Source organism: Lipotes vexillifer, unplaced genomic scaffold (genome assembly GCF_000442215.2).
Source record: "Lipotes vexillifer unplaced genomic scaffold, Lipotes_vexillifer_v1.1 scaffold759, whole genome shotgun sequence".
NCBI classification, from domain to species: Eukaryota; Metazoa; Chordata; class Mammalia; order Artiodactyla; family Lipotidae; genus Lipotes; species Lipotes vexillifer.
In genome coordinates, this window is record NW_006790410.1 from 1,002,979 (window position 1) to 1,010,308 (window position 7,330).

At 41.7% G+C, this 7,330-nt stretch overlaps 1 pseudogene; it reads left to right on the plus strand.

Moving 5' to 3' along the window:
• The first annotated feature begins 6,508 nt into the window (after positions 1–6,508).
• On the plus strand, positions 6,509–6,868 carry LOC103072423 (mitochondrial intermembrane space import and assembly protein 40 pseudogene; annotated as a pseudogene).
• Positions 6,869–7,330: the final 462 nt, after the last annotated feature.

Below are 7,330 nucleotides of genomic sequence, written 5' to 3' on the forward strand. Positions count from 1 at the left end.
ACCCTTTTTTTAGATTCCACATATAAGCGATAACATATGGTATTTGTCTTTCTCTGTCTTTCTTCACTTAGTATGATAATCTGTAGGTCCATCGATGTTGCTGCAAATGGCACTATTTCATTCTTCTTTATGGCTGAGTAATGTTCCGTTGTATATGTGTACCACATCTTTTTTATCCATTACTCTGTCGATGGACATTTAGGTTGCTTCCATATCCTGGCTACTGTAAATGGTGCTTCAGTGAACACTGTGGTGAATGTATTCTGTCAAATTATGGTTTTCTCAGGATATAGGCCCAGGGGTGCAATTGCTGGATCATATGATAGCTCTATTTTTAGTTTTCTAAGGAATCTCCATACTGTTCTCCATAGTTGCTGCACCAATTTACATCCCTACCAACAGTGGAGGAGGGTTCCCTTTTCTCCACACCCTCTTCAGCATTTATTGTTTGTAGACTTCTCTGATGGTGGCCATTCTAACTGGTATAAGGTGATACCTCACTGTAGTTTTTATTTACATTTCTCTAATAATTAGTGATGCTGAGCATCTTTTCATATGCCTCTTGACCATCTCTATGGCTTCTTTGGAGAAATGTCTATTTAGGTCTTCCACCCTTTTTTTGTTTGGGTTGTTTGTTTTGATATTGAGCTGCATGAGCTGTTTGTATATTTTGGGGATTAATCCCTTGTCGGTCACTTCATTTGCAAATATTTTCTCCCATTCTGTGGGTTTTCTTTTTGTTTTGTTGATGGTTTCCTTGCTGTGCAAAAGCTTTTAAGTTTAATTAGGTCCCATTTGTTTATTTTTGTTTTTATTTTCATTACTCTAGGAGGTGGATTGAAAAAGATCTTGCTGTGGGCTTCCCTGGTGGCACAGTGGTTAAGAATCTGCCTACCAATGCAGGGGACACGGGTTCAAGCCCTGGTCCGGGAAGATCCCACATGCCGCGGAGCAGCTAAGCCCGTGAGCCACAACTACTGAGCCTGTGCTCTAGAGCCCACAGACGACAACTACTGAGTCTGCGTGCAACAGCTACTGAATCCCATGCACCTAGAGCCCATGCTCCAAAACAAAAGAAGCCACCTCAGTGAGAAGCCTGTGCACCACAACGGAGAGTAGCCCCTACTCGCTGCAACTGGAGAAAACCCAACACAGCCAAAAACAATAAAATAAATTAAAAAATTTTTAAAAAGCCTTATTAAAATAAGTTTTTAAAAAAAGCAAGGGCTCTTTAAAAAAAAAGAAAAGAAAAAGATCTTGCTGCAATTTATGTCAAAAAGTGTTCTGCCTATGTTTTCCTCTAGGAGTTTTATAGTATCCGGCCTTACATTTAGGTCTTTAATCCATTTTGAGTTTATTTTTGTGTATGGTGTTAGAGAATGTTCTAATTTCATTCTTTTATGTGTAGCTCTCCAGTTTTCCCAGCACCACTTGTTGAGGACACTGTCTTTTCTCCATTGTATATCCTTGCCTCCTTTGTCATAGATTAAGTGACCATAGGTATGTGGGTTTATCTCTGGACATTCTATCCTGTTCCATTGATCTATATTTCTGTTTTTGTGCCAGTACCATACTGGTTTGATGACTAGTTTTGTAGTATAGTCTGAAGTCAGGGAGCCTGATCCCTCCAGCTCCCTTTTTCTTTCTCAAGCCTGCTTTGGCTATTGGGGGTCTTTTATGTCTCCATACAAATTGTAAAATTTTTTGTTCTAATTCTGTGAAAAATGCTATTGGTAATTTGATAGGGATTGCACTGAATCTGTAGATTGCTTGGGGTTGTATAGTCATTTTGACAATATTGATTCTTCTGATCCAAGAACATGGTATATCTCTCCACCTGTTTGCGTCATCTTTGATTTCTTTCATCAGTATCTTATAATTTTCTGAGTATAGATCTTTTGCCTCCTTAGGTAGGTTTGTTCTTAGGTATTTTATTCTTTTCGATATGATGGTAAATGGGATTGTTTCCTTAATTTTTTTTGTGTGTGTGTGATACGCGGGCCTCTCACTGCTGTGGCCTCTCCAGCCACAGAGCACAGGCTCCCAATGCGCAGGCTCAGTGGCCATGGCTCACGGGCCCAGCCGCTCTGCGGCATGTGGGATCTTCCCTGACCGGGGCACGAACTCGTGTCCCCTGCATCGGCAGGCAGACTCAACCACTGCGCCACCAGAGAAGCCCTGTTTCCTTAATTTGCCTTTCTGATCTTTTGTTGTCATGGCTGTTTTGAAGACAGACAATCATTTTGCATTCAGTCATTCATCCAGAATGTAGGCCAATTGTTCACCAATATTTTATACCAAGTGGAGGAGGCTTTTGGCATAACTACTTATTTCACTTTGAAAATGTTACACTCTTTAATCATTTTTTGAGGAAAATTTTTAGGAATAAAGTTAATTTCAGGTTTTCTTGAAATTTCATTGCTTCTGTGAACAGGAATCAGCTATGCACTAAGTCACCCCATTTCAAATCCTCATAAGGAACCTACCCATTAATTTGACTGAGAAATTCAAGACCTAGAGCAATGGTCTCCGGATAGATCATATAATTTCCTCTGATGAAAACTAGGATTGTTTTACATTTAATTCACACCACAATGATTTTATTCAGTTGTTTACCTGCCCCCTTGAATGCCTAACTCATTAAGTTTGAGTTTTTCCTTGTTTTAAATGTGTATAATTTTCCTCCTAATATTGCTTTAGCTACATTTCACAACTTTTTATGTGTGGTATTTTCATTACCATTCAATTCAAACTATTTTCTAATTTTCATTATGAATCTAGACCTATGAGATTTGGAGGCTATCTTTCCATTATTGATTTTTTTATTATTTTCATTGTGGTCAGGTAATGAAATCTGTTTTATTCCAATTCTTTGAAATCTCTTTAGCCTTGTGTTTGGAGATATATATACATACATACTTATGTACGTACATATATATATATGGAGAGAGAGAGAGAGAATAAACATAGAATATACATGTATATATATATATATATCTTCTATGTCAGTTTACTTCCTGGTCGCTTTACACTAAGAGTGGAGGACTGGAAGTCCAGCTTTGTGGGAAAGAATCTGACACCTGGTCAGGCTCTGGGCTCATTTTTCTCTATCTTTTCCATGATGTTACTGAGGTTGTTTGGTGTGTGGCTCTACTCATGTCCCTTTCGCTGTGAAAATGGAGGGTGTGTTCTCCATGTCTGCAAAGGCCCTTGCCTATGGACTGGGTGCAGTGCTGCTTGCCTTTCCAGCTCCTGTCTTCATACAACACCAGCCTGAGGATGCCTAACTGTCCTGTCATCTCAAAGAAGCCTCTAAGTCCTGTAGACACAAGTTTATACAGGAGTCTTTGTTGTTTTCAAGCAAATGGGTAGATGTGGGCATATAGCTTGTTTTTACTGAAAGTGGATACCCTTAAGGCTGTGTTTTGCACAGTGAACTTAGAGGTTCTTGATTACATGTGAGTTAACAGAAAAATCACAACCTGCTGGAGACTTCACCTGGAGACAGGGGAGAACAGAGCCTAGAAAGGGGTTTAAAGGGGCAGAGACACTCTAAACTAAAGCCATTTTATGAAAATTGTGCTGTTGAGTGTAATGTTTGCACTGATTTTTATTTTTATGATTAAGTGAGCATTTTCTAATATCAACTTTAAACATTTTTCAGGGAAAAATAATACAGTAATACGCTATGGTGTATAACACTGGGTGTTTTTCTCCCCTTTTCTCTGTGTTTGAGCAAAACCAAAATTATTTCCCAAAGAAAATCTTTTGGAAAAATGATTCAAGAAGCTTTAAAATTTCACATCATTTGATCCACTGATTATACTTCTAGGAATAGTTATAGTGGAACAATCAGACATGCAGAGTTACAAATAAGAATATTTTCCAAGTGTTATTAATAATATGGAGAAATTGGATATAACTCAGAGCCCAAAAATAGGGGCCTCCTGAAGAAGTTAGGGTGTTTCCTTTAGGTGGAATATTACACAGCCACTAAGATCACATTTTGGCAGGCTATAGCATAGTTTGAGGAAATGCTCATGATAAAGTGTTTATGGGTAAAAGTCAGGGTCTATATCTATCTGTCCATACATATATATATATATATATATATATAGGCATGTTTTTAATAGATAATTAGAACATTGCCAGAAAAGGGAAGATAAGAATAGGCAGAAACCGAATTAGTAAAACGTTAGACCAATCATCAGGAATATTGCAGCCCTGAAATTCCTGGGCAAAACTGTACACATTTTCTTAAAGAAATAAATACAAAGTATCAGTTTTTCATCCAAATTATAATATCACCATCAGAAACGATCAACACAAAATACTGGCAACAATTAATACTACACACAGAAAAAACGTTTGATAGAGATTTTGTAAAACTGACAGAAGAATCTTGTAAAATCTGGAAGTTTTGACTTAGTAGAAATAAGCGACAGTAGGTAAACTCTGAATTTCTATATTTTTGTCACAAGGAATCAATTCCTTTTAAAATGTGGTAAATAAACTTTACCGTGACCAATTTTACTAAAAGTTTATTCCCAAACTGACTGAAAAGGGTCAGCTAGTTTTATTTTATTTTATTTGTAGACCCTAGAATGGCAGGACCCATCCTCCATGCCTTTGCTTTCCCTGGAGAGTTGGCAGGAGCTCAGAGAGGAACATTCACAGGGCAAACCTGAGGAGAATGGAGCCGGGGGAGCGGTCAGGGTGCCCTGCCTAGGCAGGAGCCCCATAGCACAGGATGAAGCCGAGGAAGCCCCACCTCCAAGGAACCACAAGGGCTTGGACAAGGGGCAAATGATGGTGACTAGTGTAATCTACAAACCAATGGGCTCTTCCTTAATGGTCTGGAATGACCTGGGTTCTTTGTGCTTCTCTAGTAGAAGGGACACCTGTGCTGGTTACACTCTATTCCTCTCCAGCTCTAACCCCTTAATCCATTCCCCCGCCCCCGGCCTTCTGCTCTGGGCCTCAGGAGGCTGACCCTTGTGATTCCTTGTGCTCTCTCACCTTCTGGCTTCCTGAAGCATTTGGCCGGTGGAAGGCACTGACTAAAGGTCAGAAAGGGGGAGGAGAGAGAAGTCAGAATATGTTTTCCTGAGAATGCAACAGAAGTGGAGAGAACTAATCCAAGTATCTTCTGCAATGATTTTATGTACCTTGGGCCAAATCAGAGTGTTGAGTCAAGTGAGTCCTTCCAGGAAACCATGGAACTAGTGGATGATGATGGGGCATCACCCACTTGATTAGAGAGAAAGAACAGTCTTGGCGTGAAAGAAGAATTGCAAATGACAAGAAATCAAGTTTTGGGCTTCCCTGGTGGCGCAGTGGTTGCGAGTCCACCTGCCAATGCGGGGTATGTGGGTTCGTGCCCCGGTCCAGGAGGATCCCGCGTGCCGCGGAGCGGCTGGGCCCGTGAGCCACGGCCGCTGAGCCTGCGCATCATCATATGCCACCTAACCAGAGGGCCTGAGCACTGCTGAGACGTGCAGAGGGGACCCAGGCTGCAACAGGGCAGGCTTCCTGGAGGGCTGTGTGGGGTGTGTGTGTATGTGTGTGCTGGGAGGATACCCTCAAATGGTTCTTGCAGGATAAGTGAGGAAGGGAGGGGATGGCAGAGCTTTCCAGAGACAGTGATGACTGGGGAATTTTCAAAGTAATAATCCCTTTCTAAGAACCCAGAGGGTACGAATGTGTGTACTTAGAATACCTGAGACTATAAAATAAGGAAATGGTAAAAAAAAAAAAAAAAAAAAAAAAAAAAAAAAGCAAGTTTTACCTGCCTAGTGTAACAACATAGATGAATGCAGGTAGAATGAGGGTTTATTATTCTCAATTACAAGTAAACTTTCAGGGATCAAGGAATATGAAGATAATTTGTCCCTCCAGTTACAACTATAGTTGGGGGTCCAATGAGACAAAAATATACAAGCTTATAAAAATATAGAAGTTACCAAAGATTGGAGCCAATCTTCTAGTATTCTTAGATACTTCTGGGAGAAAGAATATTGCCTGCACACTTTGCTTGGACCCATCTTTTGAGTATTCTTTTATCTGTAAAGATTGGGGCAGTGGTCCTTGGGACAACAGATCAAGTGGGATTTTTCCAGTTGCCCCAGAATTAGTGACTAAAGTCCAATACCAAGGACAGAAAGGTGCTGAGTATACCCACTATAGTCAAGGTTATCTATAGCCTCCCCCCTCCCCCGAACTAAAAAGGAGACCTGTAGCTTCCACCTGCCTCACCAGAGGAGGAGTGGGTGTGGGTAGGTCCCTGAGTTACCTTGTGAGCTGGCCCAGCATTCATGATGAGAGGCTTCTCTCTTCTCCTTCTACAGAGAAGCAGGAAGTGCTTCTCCCCTACCTATCCCCACCCAGAGCACAGAGAGGAAGGAGGTGCTAGAAGAATTATTTAGGGGAATTAGAAGTGCCTGAAAAATAGATTGGCCTCTCTGGAGCAGAGAGGTCACGGCGTGAGGTCGGAGCGCCCGGCTGCACCATGGCCTACTGCCGGCAGGAAGGGAAGGATCGAATCATATTTGTGACCAAAGAAGACCATGAAACTCGAAGCTGGTGGCCGACGACCCCAATGATCCATACGAGGAGCACGGACTGATCCTGCCCCACGGAGACATCAGATGGAAGTGCCCGTGCCTTGGGGGCGGCCTTTTCCTGCTTCCACTGCAGCACGGAGGATGTCAAGGGGTCGGACTGTGTAGACCAGTTCCGGGCCATACAGGAGTGCATGCAGAAGTACCTGGACCTCTATCCGCAGGAGGAGGAGAAGCCAGGGGATCGATTAAAGGAATCGGCTGCCTCTGAGGCCATGGCAACCAAAGAAGAGGAGGGGTCCAGCTAACAAAGGCGTGGGGCGCTGGGCTCCAGCCTCCTTCAGAGCGCATGAATCTCTCCAAGAAATTGTCTTTCCCTCTGTTGTTCTGTGCGCTGTAATGTACAAAATAACTTACTGAGCTGATCGGGGGTCTTGGCCCCTTGACATATACACTGAAAAATGGGTTGTATGTCTGTGTGTCTCACATAACCTATCAGCAAATGTAGCTGCCACTTTTGAATTCTCTTTGAAATAATGTGCTGAATAATCCCAGCAACCAAAAATCTTTATCTGGGGGTGTCTCTTGTGAGTGAGCTGATTTATCATGATTCATTGTATCCCTTTTAGTAGATTTTATACCTACTTGGAAAGTGAAATAGAAAAAAACATCTTCCTTTAAAAATGCTGGAGTAGGGCTATTCCTTGTAGAAGAGATGGGATGATCAGACCTTGAGTATATGATGAAGCCCTCTGCTTCATTTCTGATAT